Source organism: Diabrotica virgifera, chromosome 4 (assembly GCF_917563875.1).
Source record: "Diabrotica virgifera virgifera chromosome 4, PGI_DIABVI_V3a".
In the NCBI taxonomy this organism is placed as follows: domain Eukaryota; kingdom Metazoa; phylum Arthropoda; class Insecta; order Coleoptera; family Chrysomelidae; genus Diabrotica; species Diabrotica virgifera.
This window is the reverse complement of record NC_065446.1, coordinates 33,054,546-33,071,592: the sequence shown is the minus strand read 5'-3', so window position 1 is coordinate 33,071,592 and position 17,047 is coordinate 33,054,546. Positions and strand designations below refer to the sequence as shown.

Below are 17,047 nucleotides of genomic sequence, written 5' to 3'. Positions count from 1 at the left end.
AGTATAATATCGGAATATCTATTTTGCAGTACTTATTCGTAAACCGTAAAAATTTGTTTACAGGTTAAAACTTGTTGGGTTGTAATATTCTGTCCAGATTTGGAACTTTCGTGGATTTTTGAAATTAAAATAATTTCATAAAAATTTGGCAATGGGGTTTTTTGAGACGAGGAATTCAAATTTTGAAAAATAAATTTTGACGGTGGATAGGTTGGATTTTGGGTTAAATATATTTTTTAATAATTTAATAGAAACACCCAATTTGATAAATAATACATATAAATAATACATGTTATAAAAAGGCAAAAATTGTAGTATAAAAATAATATGTCCTTTTTATTTATTCCTAAACTACCGTTTTTGAAGTACCTATGTATTTTGTATAACACCAGCAGCAAAAAGCTCATTTTGGCGCCCACCAAATAGGGGCGTCCGCCTGCAGTGCATCACTTGCAGGCCCGTTATCACCGGCCCTGTGTGGCTCAATGGTAAGAGAGCCGACCTTTGTATCCAAAGGTTGTGAGTTGTGAATCCCAGCTGAGTGTCAAATTTTTCTTTATTAAAAATCAGTTAATAGAAATAATTTTTATCCTTGTGGGATAGGTGAAGGGAGTGCATACGTTCGGATCCAATTATAGCGTCTCTTTGTAAAGAAAATGAAGTCGACTTTACTCAAGTAACAAGACATTTACTTAACACATACACTACACATTACACTATAATCTGAATGTGAAATCAACTGTACCATGCCAATGGCCAAAAAAATTACGGAGATGAAAATGTTGTTGAAGGAATAATTGCCTAAGCGGGAAAACTGGCAGCTGATGAACAAGGTTTTCCTTCGTTAAATATCGTGAGACGAAAATATAAACCAAAATTTTTCGATTATGAACATAGAAAAGAGACATTTCAAGATCCAAAAACCGCGTTTAAAATATTATTTTTTTTTTAGAATAATTGGTCAAATTCATTAAATAGTAGATTTGATACAATGTCTTATTATGGTAATGTTTTTGGTTTTTTCATTGATATTTTTACATTAAGTGACCATAATATTTTAAAACATTGTCTTGCTCTTCAACAAAAGATAACTGATCCAGTAAAGACGGAGGCAAAAGTAACGATTGATGCAACTGATTTATTTAGCGAGATAAAAGCTTTATAATTAGGTCCTTTAATTACCTAACTTATCAAATTCACTTGATATTCTTCAATATATATTTTGAAAATAATCTAACTTCATCTTTACCAAATATCACTGATCACGAAGAATCATCCTCACTTTACCGTTGTCTTTTGCATTAAAGTTAATTAAAAATTGTTTGTGCTCTATTATGGTACAGGGAAGATTATCTGGTTTGGTAATATTAACAATCGAGCAAGAGCTCGTCAATAAAATTGACTTTAAAGATATTATAAAAGAATTTGCTGCCGTCAAATTTAGAAAAACACCCATTTAATTCAATTTAGATTTAAGATATCAATTTCTAGATTTAAGGGCGTTGGCGCAAAATTTCGCGCCAACGTGTTTTAAATGCATTAATTTTTTTCGAATCCTGAGAAAACTAATATGTAAGACATTTTTGAAAAATCTTAACGCAGAATGAAAGATTGCATTATAACCGAGGGCCGAAAGTCCCTGAAAACTTCTATATTGTTTATTTTAATAAATTACAGGAGTGAAAAAAAAAGAGAAAATTTAGTGTAATGTTTAATTTCAAATATCTCATTCAAAAGAACTTTTTGGTCATTCTAAGGGACTCGGTAATAATGTATATAATGTAATATTCTTTCATTCTGCGTTTAAATTTTTCAAAAATACTTATTAGTTTTCTCAGGATTCGAGAAAAATTAATGCATTTAAAACAAATTAGCCCGAAATTTTACGCCTACGTCCTTCACTAATATACATATTAACGTTTTATTTGTTTTTTTGTCATTATCAGTAAATTAGTTACAAGAAAAATAAAATTTGAGTTCTTGCAATTTCTGTTGTTTTATTACCAGTAAAAAATAAAAAATTATAGATTTATTTCATATTTGGATATAGGTAGATTTAAAGGGCGCCAAAATATATCCAGCACGCGGGTGCCGCTCAGCCTTGCGGGGGCCCTGCATGGAGAGATCAAGTACAAGAAGCTAGTAGACTGGCAGGATGACTTAATAATATTAGAGAGTTATTGCCACCTGCAAATAAAGGATCCTTTATTACAGGATACTTTAATAAAAGACAAATACAGGACGGGTCTAAAAGAGTGGTATTGCAAACGCAGTTAAGGAATCTTTTATTTTGACAAATGACATGGTATATTTTTGTAAATATAAAAATAACCTATAAAATTCCATTTGATGATAAAAGTTAAAATAAGATAATTGAAAAGAGTAAAACGTTAAATTTAATTATTTTGTCATTTAAAGATGTTTAGACAACAACTTATATTCCATAATATCGTTCAATAATATGGAAGTGCAATTGGAAATACCTACTATTTTAGGAGTTTTTAAATACTTTTGGATTATCGGTATATAAAATGGGGAATTTCTGCAGAATATATTATTAGGGAATAGTGGATATCCAGTCCTCAACTACAACTACCTATGACACCATTGCAGAACATTCAGACAGAAGTTGTGTTTTATAATCAATCACAAACCCCTTCAAGAATTGTTATTGAAAGAACATTTGGTATTTTGAAGAGATTTCCCATTTTAACATATGTAATGAGATGCAAGTTACCTTTTGTTCAAAGAATAATATCAGCTTATTCAGTTTTACATAATATTGCAGTAGATAATAGAGAAAACGTTGAAATACTGGCAAATGAGTGTGCTACTGATATTGATATAGAAGCTGTGGCAGTACATTTTCAACCAGGAGCTAATCTAATGCAACTAAATTGTGTTTGTGTTTGTTTAAAAATATTGTTGGACATTTAAAGCTAGCTTAAACTAATTTTATTTTTATTGGACTGCAGTTTGTTAATAAACTTATAAATAAATATAAATATTATATTGGTGACTGATTTTAAGTATTTTATGATCATTAGCAGGTTTTAAATAATAAATTTATAAATATATACATGCTATTGGCGTTTGATCTTTTATCGTTTAAAATATGTTCATTGTTCATTAAGATTCATTATGGCCCTCTCTTTTCACCTCTGGATAACTAGTTATCAGGAAGTTTATCTGACAAGATACTAATAGATATCTGGCAGAGAAAAACTTCCCGTTAACTAGTTATCCGGAGCTGAAAAGACAGATACTAAGGATACTGTTATATAAACTTCCCAATAATTAGTTATCTGTAAATGATAGTACCTCTAATATCTAATCTGTCAAATAAACTTCCCCATAGACAAAAATATAATAGAAGAAATAAGCTTTACGGTGGTTTTTTATTAATTTTTTTGGCAGTGTTTAAATAAACAAACATTGATGGCATGAAATGGATCACGAATCACGAATAAGGAGGTTCTAGGAGGAATGAAGAAAGAATTGGAGATTGTGTTTACCATTAAACGCATAAAACTGCAGTATCTGGGACACATATGAGAAATCAGCACCGTTACTCCCTGCTGCAGTACATATTGCAAGGTACAGTCAAAGGTAAGAGAAGACCCAGTAGATGGAGAATATCAATGGAACTGTTTCGAATTGCAGCTAGCAAGGTTATGATTGCTAATATGATTTCCAACATTTGAAACGGATAGGAACCAAAAGAAGATGGCATGAAAATGAAAGTGGCATGAAAAAATAAATAAGTACTTAAACCTTTGTTTTATTTTGTTAACCTAACCTGTTATATACCTGTTGAATTGAACTCTATTTTGAATCTAGAATTTTAACAAATCCTAACCTTCTTTAAAATATATTGAAATTACCTCTTATATCTATAATAAATATTTATTTCTATACAAAAATGTAAAATATATTGAGTTTAAATGAGTTAATGATAATCTATGTCTGATCATTGTAATTAATAACACTTTAAATTTATTTACATAATATTCCTTTTTACAACTTTTTGTAATCACTCAAGCTTCAATAAAATGTTCTTTTTTATATTCCTTTGGGTCAAAACATCAATAATCTATATCTGAGAATATTACTTAGAGTTATTTTTAATAAATAAAACCCAACATACAACTTTAATGATGAAAGTTAATCAAATATCAATCCCACAATAAAATTATCAATCAAAAGAAACGACAAGATAAATTCAAAATACAAGTGAAGTTAGACTTTTCTTCACATTTTTGACACGTTATGTCAAAATAAAGGAACTTTTATTAAAAGAAGGGTGTCCTCGAATTTTCCTTAAATACAGGCGGCCTGTATTTTATTAAAGGACAAAAATAAAAGACGCAATACTGCGCATGCTTATATGTCAAAATAAAGGATCTTTTATTACGGGCCGACTTAAAAGACGTTGGCAATAACTCTCTATTATGTGACGAAACCGACATTAAACTGAGGTAAAGTCAAGAATTTATAAAGCCAGTGTAAGACGAACAATATGCATCAGAAACTTTTTAGATTTTATGGGACTAAATTTCTGGGGATGGGAGATACCTAATTATGGACATAATAGGCATACAAATAATCGAAGCCTGTATATTTTATAGACTTAGCAGATTTCATGCAAACTTTTGTCTTGGGGACAAGACTTCTCTAGTCCAAACACAGCTATTTTTATTTGACTTTGGAACACTTTAGTTATGCTTTTAAAAAAATATTTTTACACTTATGCTTATTTTCATAGTTGATTTTTTCGTGAACAGATAACCGGATTTCGCTAATTTTTTTAATTACTTTAGATTTTTCTTTAGTAGGTATTTACACAGATGCGCAAAGGTTTATTCAAACTTCTTTTTTGTACTTATACCGGGTGACAGAAAATAAATGTTTTTCTAATGTTAAGTTTGGTACACCCTATAGGGAGGACGAGGTACAAATATGAAGTATACATCATAACCGTATTGTAGTCTTACAAGTCCGCAGATAGTGTGCTACTTTTTTTATAAACAAAATGGCGCCCGAAAATGTTGTTTTTTTCAATTATTGCTCTTTAACTCCAAAGATTTTAACTTTACACCAAAAACACCCAAATAAAATTCACCGTAATTAAATTCTGCATAGAGACGTGTTTTTCCCGATTTACTTCGACGAAAATTTTCCCCGGAAAATGCGGGTTTTTCCAACAAAATCTTTAATTTTCAATTAAAATTCTAGATAAGTATTTGTTTATCAATAATTAAATAACTTGGTAATATATAAGCTCTTCTCATATAGATTATAATTCCAGAAGCCAAGGGAAATTGAATGAACAGTTTAGCAACAATTGAATTGTTAATTAAAAATTTACGGTCGCTATAATAACCACAATAATTATGACACATAAGAATAACTATGATTTTTGTATAAAAAGACACTGTAGCTATCTAATGTGTTTTACAGAATTGAAATTGGACTATCTAAGCGGCCTCAGGAATATTTTAAAATTATAAACAATTTTTTGGCTTATAAACAAATAGAATATCTCGGGAAATATGAAATTAAATGAAATCATGAAAACGGTATTTAAGAAAAGCGGCAGGCCACTTCTTTTAAAAGAAAAAACGTTAAACTGTGATGAGTGGGTTCTGAGATACAACCGGTCAAATTTGACCGGCATTTACGACAAAGATATAAACAACCGGATCATAATTTTCGAACCATCACCTTTTGATTTTTGTCCTCTTTCTCTACACCAATTTTCATATCTTTAAAATACTCATAACATATATAATTATAATAAAAACTATCGATATTGCGAGTGAAAATTGCCAAAAATAGTAAAATTCCAATAAAAAATTAGGTTGGAGAAAATGTAATCTCAAAGTTCAAAATCGGTATACGTTAAAAAAATGCATTTTCTCGGTTTCCCATGGAGAAATTTTCTTCAATCTTTTTTTGTTCCCAAGTAACTCGAGTAGAGCCATCTAACTAACGCATTATTAAATATCAAACTTGTTTTTGTTTTGTTATAATAGATTAATTTATTTATAAGAAAAGAAAACTACATATTTTTTCCAGTTGCAGACTTTTTTTCGATAAACTTACTACAAGTGTACCTTTTAACGTTAAAACACAAATATTCTCATTTGAAAGCTGTATAATTATTTAAACAATCTTTATTTAAACAAATTAAAAATTTTTGTTATAATAAATGAATTAATTTATTGTAACAAAACAAAAGCAACCTTGACATTTAATAATGCGTTAGTTAGATGGCTCTACTCGAGTTACTTTGGAACAAAAAAAGAATGAAGAAAATTGCTCCATGGGAAGCCGAGAAAATGGATTTTTTTAACGTTAACCTATTTTGAACTTTGAGATTACATTTTCTCCAACCTAATTTTTGATTGGAATTTTGCTATTTTTGGCAATTTTCACTCGTAATATCGATAGTTTTTATTATAATAATATATGTTATGAGTATTTTAAAAATATGAAAATTGGTGTGGAGAAACACGATCGAAATAAAAGGGAGATGGTTTAAAAATATGATCCTATTATTTATATCTTTGCCGTAAATGCCAGTCAACTTTAACCGGTTGTATCTCAGAAACCACTCATCACAATTAAACGTTTTTTTTTTTAAGAAGCGTCCTGTCACTTTTTTTCTAATACCGTTCTCATGATTTAATTTATTTTAACAGTTCCCGAGATATTCTATTTGTTTTAAGCCAAAAAATTGTTTATAATTTTAAAATATTCCTGAGGTCGCTTAAATAGTCCAATTTCAATTCTGTAAAGTACATTAGATAGGTACAGTGTTTTTTTATAAAAAAATCATAGTTATTCTTATATATCATAATTATTGTGGTTATTATAGCGACCGTAAATTTTTAATTAACAATTCAATTGTTGCTAAACTGTTCATTAAATTTCCATCGGCTTCTGGAATTACAATCTATATGAAAAGATCTTTTATATTATCAAGTTCTGTAATTATTGATAAACAAATGCTTATCTAAAATTTTAGTTGAAATTTAAAGATTTTGTTGGAAAACCCCGCATTTTCCGGGGAAAATTTTCGTCGAAGTTAATCGGGAAAAACACTTATCTATGCAGAATTTAATTACGGTGAATTTTTATTTGAGTGTTTTTGGTTTAAAGTTAAAATCTTTGGAGTTATAGAGCAAAAATTGAAAAAAACACGATTTTCGGGCGCCATTTTGTTTATAAAAAAAGTAGCACACTATCTGCGAACTTTGCATACCTATATTATTAATATATACAATCATAAGATTCGATTCTAGCAATAAAATTGTTGGTAAATAACTTTTCCCAAAAATGGCGTATTCTTCGATAATCTGGCCAGACTAACAACATAATATCGATGCATAATCACAAACTTTTGTTTTGGGTTAAAACATATTTAAACTACAAAACCGTCTATTTTCTTTGTTTCTAAAGATATTAGGGTCATTCAAAAAACAAAAAGTTCACAAAACATAAGTTTTCAATACGATTCTGATGTAAACTCACATTTTTACCTCGTCCTCCCTACAAGATGTCTCAACCTTTCTTTTTCTCAAAAGAAAAACATTTCTGTTCTTCCATCCGGTATAAGTACAAAAACAAGTTTAGTTTGAATAAACCTTTGCACAACCTTTTACCTTTGTGTAAATACTAAAGAAAAATCTAAAATAATAAAAAAATTAGCGGAATCCATTAATCCGGTAACCACGAAAAAATCAACTATGGAAATGGGCATAATTTTCTATATCCCTCCCTAACATATGCCTTGCAGTATACTCACCAGCCGATACACAAAACTGTTAACATTTTTTGATAACTGGGTTTGCCTATATTTAGACAGATAGCTCTGTGACTATTATTTGTCTAAGACTACGTAGAATAATTGCAGGATACCGCTATGTACTGATTGTAACTTTTACTAAATTTAACACAACCTTGACAAAATCAAGTTTTCTTATCACGGATTGTCAACAAGTGAATTGTCTCAATTTCTTCTCAATTGCAAATTTCCGCATTTCAATTTTAATTACAATGACATTTGCCTACTAAGTTCGATTTTTATATCTTGTTAATGATGGTACGTAAAGACTAATAGAGGTAATTTCAAAATAACCCCTTATTAGACTGAATTTTAAAGAATAATTATCATTTTTTTAGAATCACAATGTTTTTTTGTAGAAACATAATTAACATAATTGAACACAATTATATTTTTTAGACAATAAACAAGTATTATTATTTTGTTATTTCTGTAAAATATGGCCTTGTATTATTATTTGGCGGTTATTTATTACAAGTTTTCATCTCAAATTTTAACCGTCATCGAGTTGATACAAATTTTATTTCAAACAAGTAATTGGACTTCGTAAGTCCAATTACTTACCCAGTGCCGGATTAACCACTAGGCAAAGTAGGCAGTTGCCTAGGGGCCTCGCAGCCCTCGCAGGGCCCAAAACGAAAACTATAAAATTGTTAAAATATAAAAATTTGCCAAATTTTTACCTTTACCCAACTGACAATATATTCTTTATTCCCTTTTCAGAAGCCAACGAGTAAAGTACTCCTCGCTTATCGTCTCTGCTAATAGTGTATCATATAAAACTAGTTAGTTAATGTGCTGTGTTTACCAACAAAAATACTGGTAAGGCGATTTTTAATTAACAGCAAATATCGACAACCAAAAAATTAGACCAGTTCTTACTGGCCATACATATTTAATATTTTGGCATCCAGAATATTAAAATCAAATTATGGCATCAACATCATCTCAAACATCATCACAAACAGTACAACCCAGCTTCGCCGCAGTAACAAAAATCACATCAAAAAAACCTACAACAGCAATATCATGTCCCAGTAGAAGTTTCGCCATCGTTATGAACGCTCTTCCTGACGTCGTGCTATTTGAATACATCAAGGCAATCGGCGAAATTGTTACCCTTAAAGAAATAACCGTTGCTTCACGAATTTCTAACCAGCGTATATGCATATATCTTTCTTCCTTATCCGTAGTGGATAATCTTCTGCAAAATTATCCGACCATTACTGTTAGAAATCAAACAGTATCTATTCGCAGACTTATTACACCTGCAAAGAGGCTACTACTGTCCAACGTGAGCCCTTCGATCCCGAATTCACTCATAGAGCAAGCACTTAAAGAAGAACTTCGATTACAACTTGCTTCTCCTATCTCTTTTATCCGATGCGGCTCACCTGAGGACGAATACGCTCACATTTTCAGTTTTCGACGCTCTATCTATATTATACCGGATAAAGAAAACTTTGAATTAAATACCTCAATTTTAATATCGCATGAAAATAACAATAATAGAATCTTTATCACTTCGGATAAACTTGAATGTTTCTTATGTAAACAATCTGGACACACTGCAGACTCCTGTTCTAACCCTCAAGAAATATCTACCAATCTTTTTCAAAATACAACTTCTAGCCTAATCCCATTTGAAACTCCTTCTACTATGTCTCGTCCTTCCTCCTCCTCAAAAGAAGAAATCAATCCAACTAATAACGACTTAATAATTCCAAATGAACAGTCTCTAATGTCAGTGTCCTTACCTTCAAATCCTTGCATCAAAAGAACTTATTCTACCGACACAAGTCTCGAATCACCCACTTTATCGGTTACTGATAACCCCCCAGACTTAAAACATATAAATGATAAATCTCCCACAGCCTTTGCAACTCCTAAAACAGCTCCTAAAAAGAAATTAAAAACTGATGACAAAGAACTTGGTAAAATTACTCCCTCTGCTCAATCAACTATTGAACAATTAATTAGTGCTAACCCAGAGAGATTTTCTTTGACAGCATTACAGCTTATTGCCTTCCTGGAAAATTCCTTTGGTAGCAGTGATCCTCTCAAAGAAGCTCATAACTTTACCACCAACATTAAGTCTCTTTTAGAAGACCTTACGCAAATATATCAAGCTGTATCTGATAGATCGCTTAAAAATCGAATTACAAGATTATCTAAAAAGCTTTAGATCACATTAAATCCCGTAGACGCTGACGAAGTTGCAAGCCTTTCATCCAATAATTCATGTACCTCCAACACCAATGATACCGATCTTTTCTAAAAATAATACAAAAGTCACTTTATTATGGGTACCATCCCATGTTGGCATTAGTGGTAACGAAAAAGCCGATTGCCTTGCCAAAAAAGCTGCATCATCGATGGATACCATACTTAATGTACAAATCTGTAATGATCTAAAAGCCAGACTGAAGAAGCACACTCTATCCACCTGGCAAATTCACTGGAATAAAATTACTTCAGTGCTGCATAAAATTAAGCCCTCAGTGAACCTATTTACCTGCCCTAGTTTATCTCGGAAAAACATGGTAATCTTACGAAGACTGCGTATAGGACATACCCGTAACGCCAACAGCTTGGTATTAGTCCTAACTTCAAAGATGTCCTCAACAGTACAGACCAAATCAACAAGGTTATCAAATTCCTCGAGAAGAATCAACTGTTAAACAAAATATAATTATTGTTAACAGATCTTTTTTTACTTATGTTAACTACTACTAATGTTAACTATATATTTATAATTTGTAATTTATAATATTACCATGTAAACTGTAACTCGTGCTAATGGCCATAGATGTCACATGCACGTTAATTTAAATAAAAAAAAATATATTCTAAACAATATGTTTCTACGAGTTGTATCTGTTTTGAGTATATAATATCTACTAAAATATTTTTATACCTAAACTGTTTAAAAACAGATTTTAGCAATATAAGTACCTACAATGGGGTAAGGTTATATCAACCATAATAAATTTATTTGAATTTGGACATTTGTCACGTACATTATATGAAGTTTTATAATTCTATTGTATATTAAAACTTAATATTATTGGCGTTGGGTGGTTTTATTTAAACATCGATGGTTCTTTTAATCTAATATTTATATCGAAGTCATCTTTTCTTAGTTTGGTTTTGTTTGTTCTTTGGAAGAAAATAATTGTTATCGTGTAGTTAGGTACAATAGTTGATTTTATAAATTTGCACATCAGACATCAGATTGATTAATATTTTATGCTAATAAATCTTCATTTTAAAGCAGTGCCAGGGCACTATTAAGTGATCGCCAGACACCTTAATGTTTGACTTAGGGTATTTACCTACCTATTGTGCTTGGTATAGTATTGGAATTTAAGCATTTGTTTTGATCTCTACAATATTTAAACCAGGTAAGTTATTTTCAATAAAATGTATATAGTCCAGGGTAATGCCTAAGGTTTTTCCATGACACTTCAAGAACAAGGACACAGAAGCGTTTTGTCGACAAGAAATGCCTATAAGAGCAAATTGTAACTATTTCCTGCGTAGGATCTGTCGGCCATTTTTATTTATAAACAATTTAGTGTCAAAAACGGCATTTTTCCTTTTTTTTTCAAATCAATTGAAAACAGTGAAACTTATGGGTTTTTAGTACAAACATCTTCGAGAGTATGGAAAAAGCTTTAAAATGGATTATTACAAAGTTTGATATACTCAATTGATACTCAAAGTTTGATATACTAATGGATTATTACAAAGGTTAATATCATTGCTAAAAAGGTCAAAATTGCAAAAAAAAATAATTTCGCATAACTATTGCAAAAATGAATGTACAGCTTTCAAATTATTGTCAAATGAGGGTTCTTTGGTGCTTAATATGTGACAAAAATTTCAAAGCGGTTCATTCAATTGTTTAAATTTTATAAAATCAACAATGAAAGAGCATGAGCTATATTTTCAATTTGGGTTAAAAAAAATATATAAAAAATGCATTTATTAGTAATAAATAACTATGCAAAGGTATCATCAATCTTTCCTTATAAACTTTTTATTTTTTTATAGAATAAATTATATATATTTATTACAATTTTTTATCACTATGTATATCTAGCATATTTGAAGTTATCATCAAAAGAAAATGAATCTTATGTACTTATATTGAAAATTTTTTTTAAATCATATTTTTTTTAAAATATTCATTCTAAACCGGTCAAAATATTTGAGGTTCTTACTAATGCTAAAGTAAAAACAGTCTTATAGGATTTACTATAAATTTTAATTTTTGTGGAAATAACGATGTTTTATTTTTCACTTTTTTTTTTAATTTGAAAGTGTCCTCTTATTTTCACCATAACTTGCTTAATTTTGATGTTATTATTAAATCTATTAACTCATTCATTTCATAGGTATACATGATTACTTTGACAAGTGTTTAATAAGTATATTTTTTTATAAAATACATCGTGTTCCCGATATTTAAGCTTGAATATGTATCTATAATCCGTTTGAAAATTATTGATTGTACAGTTTTTACGACATAGATCATTTGTACCTATTTACGGACAATAGATTTAAGTACCTGCAGGAAAAAAATAGACTTTCAATTAACTATAACTTTCTTTGAATTAATATTATTATTAAAAGGTTTTTAATTAAGGAATTTATTGTATTTTTTATTAGCTTCAATTTTGGTAATAATAACTTTAAAACCGATTTAAAACATGCATTTTTTCACAAAAAATTAAAATCTTTGATCTTTAGTAACTCAAAAAGCATTTATTTATTTTGATGACTTGATATAACATATTTTGGCTAAAAATTTATCCCTCTGTACATTTATGAGGTTATTTTTAATAAAATTTTTAATAAAGTGTTATGTGTGAAAATGAGGTTTATAGGGGTGGCAACCGCCTCTGTTTAATATGATCAGATCTGTAAATTTCATATATTCAAAGTGTTTATTTTTTAAACAAATTGGTTATAGTAGAATTTTTAATTTTGAAAAAAATGCTTTTTTTTCAAAATAACTTAAAAGTTGTTAGAGATACCAAAAATCTCAAACCATAAAAAAGTAACTTTTTCTTACGGGGCCTTATAGCTTTGGTTGCCTAGGGGCCTCAAGATTCTTAATCCGGCACTACCTTCGTAAGTTTTCATCCAAAGTGACCGAAAGTAGAACCGGAAGTCGAATTTGAACTCTTCGTGTAAATATACGTCGATTGACTAAATAACATAACTAAGCAAATTGATATTATGTTATGTGATTTCCACATTGCATCTCTCATTTTACAAATTAATTGCTTAGTCATTTGACAACCGATGTTAAAAAATTTTATATCGCTGGATAGGTAAATGACCGTTCTTTCAATTTACAAAAAAATATACTGGATGTTCCATTAAAAAAAGTCAACAAAGTTTTTTTTTCGTAACTGAAAGCAATATAAAAAACTCAATCCATTCAGACAAAACTTTTACTAAAATAAAACATTTCAGCGAAAACCGCATATTTCTATCTTAAGCCGTTTAGAAGTTATAGGCAGATAAAATGGGGGAAAGTATAAATGGACCCCCGGTATATAGATGCAGTTTTATGGGTTAGCTATCTTCATTATACATATAAGAGTGAGTGCAGACTGTTGCGTCCCACAATCCTACTATATAACAAAGTCAGTAGGTACAATAAACAGCGCCAAAAATAGCGTAAAATACATAGTAAGCCCCAACTACTATATTATAACTAGACTTAGGCAAATATGCAAATTGCATATTTTGCATATAATACATAAAAAATGCAAAAATGTCAAATTTTGCATATTTTTTATAAAAGTGAGCATAAAGTGCATATACTTACTTACTTAATCCAGAACTCGTCTATCTTTCGGTGTGAGTTGTTACGGAGTTAGGTTCTCCGTCGTTTTCTTCCACATTTCCTTCCATTTCCTTCTATCCATGGCCAATGCTTCTGTTTCCTCCCATTTTATTCCTCTTTTGTCGGCCGCTTCCTTCACTTCTTCTGTCCATGTCTTTCTTGGTCGTCTTCTTTCTTCCCATATCTCTCGCTTTATTTATCTGTCTTACTATTTTTTCTTCTCCTCTTCTCAGTACATGTCCGAGCCATCTAAGTTGTCCTTGTTCGATTGTTGTTGTAACTGGGTGTATTTTCAGATTTTGTCTAAAAGTTTGATTTCTAATTTTATCCTTCCTTGTTTTTCCATCTTTTGTTCTCAAAAATCTCATTTCTGTGCTTATTAGTCTATTCTTTTGCCTTTTTGTTAATGCCCAAGATTCACAGGCATAGGTTAGAGTGGGTTTCACAATATTTTTTACTATTTCGGTTTTTATATTCTTAGGTATTTCTTTCTTTTTTAAAAAGTTACTCCTAATACTATTGTACAGCTTACCAGTCTTTCCAATTCTTTCATTTATCTCATCTTCTAATTTTCCATTCCGGCTTATGATTACCCCAAATACTTATATATGTCTACCTGTTCAAGTTGCTTGCCATCTACTTCTATTTTGTGTTTTCCGTTTTTTCTTCCAATTATCATTGTTTTTGATTTTTCTTTGTTTATTTTCATGTTTCTGATTTTTAGCTCTTCATACAATATGTTTATATTTTCTTGTAATTGTTTTTCTGACTCCCCAATGATCACCAGGTCGTCTGCGTAGCATAGTTCTGTCATTTGTATCATTTTCAACTTCCAATATCCTACATTATATTTTCTCCATTTGTGTTTGCAGTTTTTTATTACGTCCTCAAATACGCAGACCTCAAATGTTCAGCAGTGTGCCTCCATTGTGGTGGTGAAAGTTGCAGCAACATCGTGGACATATTAACATTAATTATTGAAGAAAATGAATTAAAAGATGAATTACCGACAATGACGCCAACTCTACAATAACTCTCATTATACCACAAAAATTCATCACGGATACTGATTCAGGTCTTGACTCACAGCCTGGACCATCGAAAAAAATGAAAAAATAATAACTATGATAGATCTTTTTCATATATACATATAATAATAAATAAATTTGTCTAGAAATTGTCCGTGGATTAGGCCTATTGGGGATACCACAAAAAAACGCGCCTCCAGACTCTACCTCATAGGTGGCGGGGAAAAGGGTGAAAAATAGCTTAATAATGGCATAGGAGTGTTAAAATCATAATAAATAAATATATAGATAGAAAATTAAGCCTATGGTTGTGTTTTTATTTGTTTTTATAGTGGAAATTGTTCGTTGAAAAATCTGCTACAAAATCGCTATGATGTTATTTTATTGTGAAATGAACGTTAAAAATGTTATAACCTCCAAAAGGAAACTTCTTACAAAATATTTTCTCTTATTTTTGTTTATAACTTTTTTGTTGGTCACTTGACGATAAAAAGCAATAGATCTATAATTGTAGAAAATTTAATTTGCTACATTTTATGTGTTATTAAATTTTCTGTGGGATTGCTAGTTTAGGAGATACAGCGCGAAAGCTCATTGCACCCCTTTTTCCAAGATGGCGGCCGGGGGACAAGGGTGCAGACCGCAAAAACTTGAACTTAAGCTTCTACTGAACCCCCCTACACATTAAAAAATAAAATTGACTCCTCCAAGAAATGCAACCCTAAATGTAACATTTTAATGGACTATATTCAAAACTATGGTTTGACAATTTGACATTTAGTTTAAACCCAAAGATAAGTCACCCCAACATAAGTCCTCTTTTAAAAACCTATGGAAAAATAATAATATAAATTTATGATAATATTACCTTATAATTATTAGTCACGGGTCACAAAAATGGTCAAAATGTTCAAATCACTGTCAGGATTATAAAGGAGTCGCTTACATAATTAATTGTCCGAATATTCACAAAAACTAACGAAATTAGCTGAAATGCTATGTATTTAATAAAATGATGCAGCTGCAATATCTATCGAATTTTAAAAGCATTGGAACCACAAAACAGTTTCTTTAGCAGTTGCGTAAAGTGTAAAGTTATTTCACAGAAAAAAACAAATTGATATAAAAATCACAACGAAACCTTCAATATGCTGAACGAGGTGCAAAATATTAGATATATCCGGTTTAATCTTGATATTCCAGAAACAGCTTAATCTATATACTATACGTAGATATAGATATCACTACATAGGTTAATATTTTTTTAGACTTTACAAGAATGTTATACAGAGAAGTTCAAAATTATGGAATAAATTCATTTTTTCGAGAATAGGCCACTTTGGAGAAAAATGCAGAGACGCGTCGAATTTTATTTTTAAATTATGATTTTTTGGCGCATCTGTGAATCGATGTTATCGATGGTGCTGACGTCATCGGTGATTTTTTAAATTAGAATAAGGGCCGTGTGCTAGCTCATTTGAAAGTTTATTCAATTCTCTATTTAGCAATATAAACATTAACATAATTATTTATACCAAGTGTTAAAAAAATATTTTTTAATTTAAACTAATTGACAGAAAAAGAAAAATGTAGATATTTAATTTATTGAATTCAAAATACATCTTAGTGTTGTCAAAAAAGAGGAAAAATCTTTATTTGACAAATAAACACTGCTTTTTGCTTAAATTAAATGTTTAAACAGCTAAGAGGCAGCTCCCAGACAACCAAATAACGTTTACAAAACGTTGAAAAGACGTCATAATTATCACCAAACCACGTCAGTTTGTCACGTTTTTTCGACGTCGAAAGTTACGTGAATATGTCCCACCATAACTGATGTCATTTTTATCACGTTTTAAATAGGTGATATAAAAAACGTAGTTTTTATGTCGTTTTTTTTTAGATTATTTTTCATTTTATGGTTTTAAAAATACACAATAATAATTATTCGTATGGGCATTGTTGGTATTGCAATTTTTCATTTAACGGTTTTAAATTTAGCTTATAGGCTAAGGTATACTTACTGTGTCAAAACTGAAACAACATATAAACTAATAAATAATTTATTAACAAATTAATTTCATTAAAGTCGACTCGATAACACATAATTATTATAGTTCATTAACAGAAAATAATCACGAAAACAAAACACATAACCTCAAACCGTTTTAAAGAACTATTGCATTAAACTGACTCACTTGAGAAAAACGAATAAAAATCTCTTAATTAACACGTTTCTTCAACTAAATATCTAAATGAAAAGTCCTATTTTAATTACATTTATGTCTTTCTGCCATTCATTAGCTT

The 17,047-nt window shown here is 30.0% G+C and overlaps 1 protein-coding gene across 7 annotated transcripts in view; it reads right to left on the bottom strand.

The window, feature by feature from the left end:
* The window catches only part of LOC126883484 (sodium bicarbonate cotransporter 3), a 362,811-nt gene that overhangs the window by 155,572 nt on the left and 190,192 nt on the right, over window positions 1–17,047 (bottom strand). For 2 of the 7 annotated variants that reach the window (XM_050649072.1, XM_050649076.1), the window contains exon 1: window positions 15,609–15,851. The exons of the other annotated variants lie outside the window; for them this stretch is intronic. The gene's annotated coding sequence lies outside the window, so the exon portion shown is untranslated. Of the gene's footprint in view, window positions 1–15,608; window positions 15,852–17,047 lie in introns of those variants that run through there. 7 annotated transcript variants of the gene reach the window in all.